Raw genomic sequence first — 10420 nt, 5'->3', positions numbered from 1 at the left:
TTTGAAAGTTGAATCCTGTGTTACACATGGTGAAGCATGGATAAATTGTTTATTTTGGTTAGGGCATAGAGCATAAGCAATGTTTTTTGGTTGTTTTTAGTGTACTTGTAATGTTTTTTTAAACTATTTACAACAGTTTATATAATATTGTAAAGTAAAAACTAAGATAAGTAATAACAAAAACAGCACTGAATACGTTGTTTAACCCCCTCCAACGGTATTCCCGACTGGGTTTCACTTACCCAGAGCGGTAACCCTGATTCGCGAGCTCAGTTCGGGCTGGCCCAAATCCACCGTGCGCTGCTGTTTCCTGGGTCCCACACGCGATCGGCGCTGCCAGTGGGACCCAGGCATCTCCTCCAACTGCCAATCAGGACGGCCGAGCGGCGGTTTGTGGTGGTGGTCGGGCGGCGTGACGTCATCGGGGGGGGGGGGGGTTTGGGTGGTGGAGAAAAAATTTAAGTGATGCTCTTTTTTACTATGATCGCCCACATGTATGTGTGTATGTATGTATGTATGTATGTATGTATGTATGTATGTATGTACAGGATATTCTCAAAAAATTTGCATATTGTGATAAAGTTAATTATTTTCTGTAATGTACTGATAAACATTAGACTTTCATATATTTTAGATTCAAATACACACAACTGAAGTAGTTCAAGCCCTTTATTGTTTTTCTTATTGATGATTTTGGCATACAGCTCATGAAAACCCAAATTTCCTATCTCAAAAAAATAGCATATTTCATCCGACCAATAAAAGAAAAGTGTTTTTAAAACAAAAAAAGTCAACCTTCAAATAATTATGTTCAGTTATGCACTCAATACTTGGTCGGGAATCCTTTTGCAGAAATTACTGCTTCAATGTGGCGTGGCATGGAGGTAATCAGCCTGTGGCACTGATCAGGTGTTATGGAGGCCCAGGATGCTTCAATAGCGGCCTTAAGCTCATCCAGAGTGTTGGGTCTTGCATCTCTCAACTTTCTCTTCATAATATCCCACAGATTCTCTATGGGGCTCAGGTCAGGAGAGTTGGCAGGCCAATTGAGTCCAGTAATACCATGGTCAGTAAACCATTTACTAGTGGTGTTGGCACTGTGAGCAGGTGCCAGGTCGTGCTGAAAAATGAAATCTTCATCTCCATAAAGCTTTTCAGCAGATGGAAGCATGAAGTGCTCCAAAATCTCCTGATAGCTAGATGCATTGACCCTGCCCTTGATAAAACACAGTGGACCAACACCAGCAGCTGACATGGCACCCCAGACCATCACTGACTGTGGGTACTTGACACTGGACTTCAGGCATTTTGGCATTTCCCTCTCCCCAGTCTTCATCCAGACTCTGGCACCTTGATTTCCGAATGACATGTAAAAGTTGCTTTCATCCGAAAAAGTACTTTGGACCACTGAGCAACAGTCCAGTGCTGCTTCTCTGTAGCCCAGGTCAGGCGCTTCTGCCGCTGTGTCTGGTTCAGAAGTGGGTTCATGCTTCCATCTGCTGAAAAGCTTTATGGAGATGAAGATTTCATTTTTCAGCACGACCTGTCACCTGCTCACAGTGCCAAAACCACTGGTAAATGGTTTACTGACCATAGTATTACTGTGCTCAATTGGCCTGCCAACTCTCCTGACCAGAACCCCATAGAGAATCTGTGGGATATTGTGAACAGAAAGTTGAGAGACGCAAGACCCAACACTCTGGATGAGCTTAAAGAGAGTCTGAAGCGAGAATAGATCTCGCTTCAGACCTCATATATAGCAGGGGCACGTGTGCCCCTGCTAAAACGCAGCTATCCCGCGGCTTAACGGGGGTCCCTGTCCCCCCAAATCCCCTCCGTAATGCGGGGGAGGGCTTCCGCATTGGGGCAGGGCTAACCGCCGCAGCCCTGCCCCACGCGCGTCTGTCAGCGCGTATCTCCGCCTCTCCCCGCCCCTCTCAGTCTTCCTTCACTGAGAGGGGCGGGGGAGAGGCGGCGATGCGCGTCTGATAGACGCGACTGGAGGCAGGGCTGCAGCCGTTAGCCCTGCCTCCAGGAAGACAAATCCTACGACCAACTTTCCGACCAACTTTTGCGGGGGGTGGGTTGGGGGTGAAGGGACCCTCGTGCAGCCGCGGGATAGCGCCGTTTTAGCAGGGGCACACGTGCCCCTGCTATATATGAGAGCTGAAGCGAGATTTAGTCTCGCTTCAGTGTCTCTTTAAGGCTGCTATCGAAGCATCCTGGGCCTCCATAACGCCTGAGCATTGCCACAGGCTGATTGCCTTCATGCCACGCCGCATTGAAGCAGTAACTTCTGTAAAAGGATTCCGGACCAAGTATTGAGTGCATACCTGAACATAATTATTTGAAGGTTGACTTTTCTTTTATTGGTCGGATGAAATATGCTAATTTTTTGAGATAGGAAATTTGGGTTTTCATGAGCTGTATGCCAAAATCATCAATATTAAAACAATAAAAGGCTTAAACTACTTCAGTTGTGTGTATTTGAATCTAAAATATATGAAAGTCTAATGTTTATCAGTACATTACAGAAAATAATGAACTTTATCACAATATGCTAATTTTTTGAGAAGATCTTGTATGTGTGTACCAACCGATGTCTGCTTGGATTTTGACTACTCTCTGCCTGCTGCCTGCACCGATGTCTGTCTGGATTTTGACTACTCTCTGCCTACGTTATTTGTACAGTTTCACTATTTTTTAAGTTTATTCATAAATTCATTAATTCAGCAATTTTGTGTTCCAGTCTTTTATTTATATGCAGAATGTCTACCAGGCTTTTATTCTCATATATTTTGGTGAGTTATCACTTAAGAATCGGAGGCCTAAAATTCTTGAAAAAAATGTACCGCTGTTCATTTTCCATAATTCCAGACAGAAATGCGCCACCAGGGAGGTTAAGGAGAAAACTTTGTTTGTATGTAATATGTTTTATTCTATCCATGTGTCACGTAGACATGAATGTTCTACTAATTTTCTGATGACATCTAATGATATACAGATAGTATCCTTCCCAAGAGATGCCCATATATTAACTTAATTTGATACCTTCTAAACTGATAACGTTTAATTACCTTTAATTATATCTCACACAGTGTTTGTGTGTCCTATTTCTGTCATTGTAGAGAAGCATTCTTTATAACCTCCTAAAAAGCTAAAGAGAAACTGTAACTAAGGATTTGAACCTTTTACGTACCAATGGTAGATCATGCTGCATACAGCTGGGAACATCAGACTTGGAGAAGGACTTATGCTCGGTACACACCATACAATTTTCTGTTACATTTACCTGCTACTTTTAGGTAATCTCGTCTCTGGTTTCCTTTAATGTATAGGATGCCTCTTGATTCTCTAGAGGGTTATTCATAAAGAAGTTGTGATCTGGTATCAAATAGTAATTTCTATTTTTTCATCCTGTGTAAAAACCGGATTGCCAGATTTATAGTGCCCTGTTGACACTTGTTGCGTTGAGTTGCGTTACGTTGCATCCCATACGCCAAGTTGTGACGCAACCCAACGCAACGCACAGGGGCGTAACTAGGCCCCACCGGGCCCCCCTGCAGAATTTCAGAGCGGGCCCCCCCCCTCCCTTGGGCCCGCTTGTGGCCGGTTTGTGGGGGCTGGAGGGGTGGCAGCATGAGGGGAAAGCCTTGGCCACAGTCGGCGGGGAGAGGGGAAGTCCCCCCCCCCTCTCCCTCATCTCGGGGCTCTTCCCTCTGCGCTCCCCTCCAGCTAGTTACAGTGTGGGCAGCGGCGGGCAGATATATACCTTCCGTGCGCTCCACAGCATACTCCTAGCTCTAGCGGCTGACGTCACTTCCGGAAGTGACGTCACTTCCGGAAGTGACGTCAGCCGCTAGAGCGAGGAGTCTGCGGTGGATCGCACAGAAGAAGGTATGTATCTGCCCGCCGCTGCCCACTGCCCACTGCCCACACTGTATCTAGCTGGAGGGGAGCGCAGAGGGGAGAGCCCCGAGGTGAGGGAGAGGGAGGGAACTTCCCCTCTCCCCGCCGACTGTGGCCAAGGCTTTCCCCTCATGCTGCCACCCCTCCAGCCCCCACAAAACGTCCACGAGCGGGCCCCGGGCCCTCCCGTGGTAGCATGGGCTGCAGGGCCTATTGTTACGCCACTGGCAACGCATTAAGTGTAGGGCCTCAGGGCTTGTTCTCAGTGCTTATTTGCATTGCAGATAATTCTGCATTACAACTCACTGCCCATACAAGTCTATGGGGCTGTTCACAGTACTGTGTTGCACAAACAGAATGAAAAGGCGCCCAGAGAATGATAAAATGAATTAAAAACAATAAAATAAATTTTGAGGTGGCTTTCCTCAATGGAGACAAATTCATATAAAATGAACTGTAACAGCGCTGGCAACGTGTTTTGTGGGTCCCTGCCCACTTCCTCAGGCTGAATCAAGTGCCTAACATCTTTTACACAAAACTTGATTTGGCCTGAGGAAGTGGGCAGGGACTCATGAAATGCGTTGCCAGTGCTATTTAAAGTGGACCTGAACTCTTGCACAGTACACAAGGAAAACATAACAGAAATGCACCCTGTATGTATTTAAAGAGTTTAACCTGTGTAATTCCCCCTCATTTGTGTCTACTCCCAAGGTGTAATTTGATCCTCCCCTGTGTCACATGACTGCCTACTGGCAGATAAGCTCATTTGAAAGCACAGGCTGTAAACAATATGTCTGCTTCCATGTATCAGGAAGTAGAAACTGCAAATTTATTTTAGGATTTGTATCAGCTGTAACAAGAAAATATTTTTGGTTAAAGGTTATTATGTTGTTGTGTATCTTTTAGAGCAGAGAGGACGTTCTGAGTTCAGGTCCACTTTAAGTTTATTTTTATATGAATTTGTCTCCATTGAGGTAATTAAGGTCTTGCCTATGTGTGTTTTCTGTCTGGTGGGGATGAAATAAATAGTGGAAGTTTGCAACACAGCTGGTGCCCGGACCTTCCTTTTCAATCTCACTGCACAATAATCAAGTATATGCTGTATCTGGAGGCACAGTGAGTTGTCTACTTAGACCCTGCCATAGGCTGCCAGTCAGCGTCTAGTGCCGATCATATCCCTCTGTACCTTTTATTTCTTTTATTGTTTTTAATTCATTTTTATCATTTTCTGGGCGCCTTTACATCCTGTTGTGCATTGTATACCCCCCTTCCCCCCCGCCTCGGGGTAGGGGATACCCTTGGACCCCATTTACAGGACCCTAGGGCATTTTCCTCAAAAGTGTGACCGCCCCCGGCTAGCCTGGACCCCTGAGTGGTTTATTGATCTCCACTAGTGTTGGGCGAACAGTGTTCGCCACTGTTCGGGTTCTGCAGAACATCACCCTGTTCGGGTGATATTCGAGTTCGGCCAAACATCTGATGGTGTTCGGCCAAACTGTTCGGCCATATGGCCGAACTAAGAGCGCATGGCCGAACGTTCCCCGAACGTTCGGCTAGCGCTGTGATTGGCCGAACGGGTCATCGGGTTCGGGCCGAACATGGTCGCGATGTTCGGGTGTTCGAGCCGAACTCCGAACATAATGGAAGTCAATGGGGACCCGAACTTTCGTGCTTTGTAAAGCCTCCTTACATGCTACATACCCCAAATTTACAAGGTATGTGCACCTTGGGAGTGGGTACAAGAGGAAATTTTTTTTTAGCAAAAAGAGCTTATAGTTTTTGAGAAAATCGATTTTAACGTTTCAAAGGGAAAACTGTCTTTTAAATGCGGGAAATGTCTGTTTTCTTTGCACAGGTAACATGCTTTTTGTCGACATGCAGTCATAAATGTAATACATATAAGAGGTTCCAGGAAAAGGGACCGGTAACGCTAACCCAGCAGCAGCACACGTGATGGGACAGGAGGAGGGCGGCGCAGGAGGAGAAGGCCACGCTTTGAGACACAACAACCCAGGCCTTGCATGAGGACAAGAAGCGTGCGGATAGCAATTTGCATTTTGTCGCCATGCAGTCATAAATGTAATACAGATGAGAGGTTCAATAAACAATAAACAGTAATTGGCAGAGCCGGGACAAGGTCCTCCAGCACCCAAGGCTGAGACACCAAAGTGCGCCCCTCCATCCCTCCACCCCAGCCGTCACACACAGATTGCTATTAGACTAAGAGGCGCCACAGGGCCCACAACACCTTAATCTCTAGTTATCTGGCTTGCAGTCACTGCCAGGAATCTTCTTTTCTTATTTCTTTCTGCTTCAAACACAATTAGGAATGACAGCTGAATGAATTGTGCGCCCCCTCCTACACTGCGCCCTGAGGCTGGAGCCTCTCCAGCCTATGCCTCGGCCCGGCCCTGGTAATTGGTGTTGTCCAGAATGCGCACAATGTGTGGGTCACGTTCAATGCAGTCCTAGGCCGAAGAGGTCATAGCCTAGGGTCACAAAAACCTGTTTATTTGGGCAATTTCAATGGTGGCGAGTCTGACGTACATAAATCGCAGCAATGGCCGTTAGCAACGTCTGAATCTCACGAAATGTCTCATGCAGGTAGAAGACATATTGTTAGACTTGGGCTCCAAAGATGGGTTCCCTACATCTCTGCAGACCAGAGTTACAGGGCTCCAAATTTGGTAAAATCCCCCATAGGCTTTTATTGGGCCTCCTATTTACAGTTCCAAAATCTCACATCTTTTCAAAGGGCAATTGCTCAGCAGTGGCAAATTTTCTAGCATTGTAGGGACCCTTAGGGGGAACATGACTGGTGATTTTCGGGCCCCTAGGCCAAAGAGGTTATAGCCTAGGGTCACAAAAACCTGTTTATTTGGGCAATTTCAATGGTAGTTATGCTGACGTACATAAATCTCAGCCATGGCCGTTAGCAACGTCTGAATTTCACGAAATGTCTCATGCAGGTAGAAGACATATTGTTAGACTTGGATTCCAAAGATGGGGTCCCTACATCTCTGCAAACCAGAGTTACAGGGGTCCAAAATTGTTAAATTCCCCTATAGGCTTTCATTGCCTCCCTATTTCACTTTCCAAAATCTCACATCTTTTCAAAGGGCAATTGCTCAGCAGTGGCAAATTTTCTAGCATTGTAGGGACCCTTAGGGGGAACATGACTGGTGAGTTTCGGGCCCCTAGGCCAAAGAGGTCATAGCCTAGGGTCACAAAAACCTGTTTATTTGGGCAATTTCAATGGTAGTTATGCTGACGTACATAAATCTCAGCCATGGCCGTTAGCAACGTCTGAATTTCACGAAATGTCTCATGCAGGTAGAAGACATATTGTTAGACTTGGATTCCAAAGATGGGGTCCCTACATCTCTGCAAACCAGAGTTACAGGGGTCCAAAATTGGTAAAATCCCCCATAGGCTTTCATTGCCTCCCTATTTCACTTTCCAAAATCTCACATCTTTTCAAAGGGCAATTGCTCAGCAGTGGCAAATTTTCTAGCATCGTAGGGACTCTTAGGGGGAACATGACTGGTGAGTTTCGGGCCCCTAGGCCAAAGAGGTCATAGCCTAGGGTCACAAAAACCTGTTTATTTGGGTTATTTCAATGGTGGCGAGTCTGACGTAAATAAATCGCAGCAATGGCCGTTAGCAACGTCTGAATCTCACAAAATGTCTCATGCAGGTAGAAGACATATTGTTAGACTTGGATTCCAAAGATGGGGTCTCTACATCTCTGCAAACCAGAGTTACAGGGCTCCAAAATTGGTAAAATCCCCCATAGGCTTTCATTGGGCCTACTATTTACCGTTCCAAAATCTCACACCATTTTAAAGGGCAATGGCTCAGCAGTGGCAAAACTCACCAGTCATGATCCCCCTAAGAGTCCCTACAATGCTAGAAAATTTGGTACTGCTGAGCCATTGCCCTTTGAAAAGATGTGAGATTTTGGAAAGTGAAATAGGGAGGCAATGAAAGCCTATGGGGGATTTTACCAATTTTGCACCCCTGTAACTCTGGTTTGCAGAGATGTAGAGACCCCATCTTTGGAATCCAATTCTAACAATATGTCTTCTACCTGCATGAGACATTTCGTGAGATTCAGACGTTGCTAACGGCCATTGCTGCGATTTATGTACGTCAGACTCGCCACCATTGAAATAACCCAATAAACAGGTTTTTGTGACCCTAGGCTATGACCTCTTTGGCCTAGGGGCCCGAAACTCACCAGTCATGTTCCCCCTAAGGGTCCCTACAATGCTAGAAAATTTGCCACTGCTGAGCAATTGCCCTTTGAAAAGATGTGAGATTTTGGAAAGTGAAATAGGGAGGCAATGAAAGCCTATGGGGGATTTTACCAATTTTGGACCCCTGTAACTCTGGTTTGCAGAGATGTAGGGACCCCATCTTTGGAATCCAAGTCTAACAATATGTCTTCTACCTGCATGAGACATTTCGTGAAATTCAGACGTTGCTAACGGCCATGGCTGAGATTTATGTACGTCAGCATAACTACCATTGAAATTGCCCAAATAAACAGGTTTTTGTGACCCTAGGCTATGACCTCTTTGGCCTAGGGGCCCGAAACTCACCAGTCATGTTCCCCCTAAGGGTCCCTACAATGCTAGAAAATTTGCCACTGCTGAGCAATTGCCCTTTGAAAAGATGTGAGATTTTGGAACTGTAAATAGGAGGCCCAATGAAAGCCTATGGGGGATTTTACCAAATTTGGAGCCCTGTAACTCTGGTTTGCAAAGATGTAGGGAACCCATCTTTGGAGCCCAAGTCTAACAATATGTCTTCTACCTGCATGAGACATTTCGTGAAATTCAGACGTTGCTAACGGCCATGGCTGAGATTTATGTACGTCAGCATAACTACCATTGAAATTGCCCAAATAAACAGGTTTTTGTGACCCTAGGCTATGACCTCTTCGGCCTAGGACTGCATTGAACGCGACCCACGCATTGTGCGCATTCTGGACAACACCAATTACTGTTTATTGTTTATTGAACCTCTCATCTGTATTACATTTATGACTGCATGGCGGCAAAATGCAAATTGCTATCCGCACGCTTCTTGTCCTCATGCAAGGCCTGGGTTGTTGTGTCTCAAAGCGTGGCCTTCTCCTCCTGCGCCGCCCTCCTCCTGTTCCATCACGTGTGCTGCTGCTGGGTTAGCGTTACCGGTCCCTTTTCCTGGAACCTCTTATCTGTATTACATTTATGACTGCATGCCGACAAAAAGCATGTTACCTGTGCAAAGAAAACAGACATTTCCCGCATTTAAAAGACAGTTTTCCCTTTGAAACTTTAAAATCGATTTTCTCAAAAACTATAAGCTCTTTTTGCTAATTTTTTTTCCCTCTTGTACCCACTCCCAAGTTGCACATACCCTGTAAATTTGGGGTATGTAGCATGTAAGGAGGCTTTACAAAGAACGAAAGTTCGGGTCCCCATTGACTTCCATTATGTTCGGAGTTCGGCTCGAACACCCGAACATCGCGGCCATGTTCGGCCTGTTCGGCCCGAACCCGAACATCTAGATGTTCGCCCAACACTAATCTCCACCTGCCTGCAGTGGTTGGTTGCCCTTTTGGAATGTCCCTTTGTGTGTACCCTTTGTTTATATTATTTTGCTTCTTCTATCATTTGTGACATACTGCACCATTTGGGCTCGCGGTGTCTCTGTGTTTTTTCGTTCCAGGGTGACTGTTCACCCTCTACTTTGTCTACAGTACTGCGTTGTAACTGATTGCGTTATTTAACTCATTGCATGCAGGCTTTGTATTACTGGCTATGTCCAGTCTCCATTACAGTTCACACTGTTCATTATAACATGTATGTTATGCAACAACTGACAACTGTGAATCCAGCCTCAAGATACATTTATGAAAAGGTATCGGTTTGAGAAGAGCAAATCTGTGGCTTGGTGATTCATCCCAGTTCCTATGCAGATGAAATGTAATAATTGTGTTTATGTCTCAGCCTGATCTCTCATATAATAACTAGTTGGGATGGGAGGGACGCTGGATTAAGGAAGGTAGATGGATTATTCTGGAATCCTGCAATATCAAGATTCAGCCTGAAGACGGGTGTAGTGCTCATTCCTGTCTCCCTGGACCTCTGCCACATACAACGTTGCCACCAGCATGTCTGAAGACACTTTTAGGAGCTTTGAAGATTCAAAAGGCCAGATTCTCCTCTTTCCATCTTCATTAAAGGCCATCTCTAGAAAAAAAAACAATGTGTACTTAATAGTGTGGACAAGAAAAGTTGGCTAGGGCTGTTTCTAGACTTTTTGGCACCTGAAGCAATACATTGTGAGGACTACCGCACCGCCCCAACCCCCCCCCCCCCCCCGCTTCCTTCTGCAAGGTGTGCAAAGCTAGACCGGAAAGGAGAGACACATGGGGCTGTGCATTGCAGGCACTGGCACTACACTCACCGACCCAGGGCCGGTTTAAGGGGCCCTGTGGCCCTGGGGCAAACTGTAGTGT

This window comes from Hyperolius riggenbachi, chromosome 12, assembly GCF_040937935.1.
Source record: "Hyperolius riggenbachi isolate aHypRig1 chromosome 12, aHypRig1.pri, whole genome shotgun sequence".
NCBI classification, from domain to species: Eukaryota; Metazoa; Chordata; class Amphibia; order Anura; family Hyperoliidae; genus Hyperolius; species Hyperolius riggenbachi.
This window is presented reverse-complemented; position numbering follows the sequence as displayed.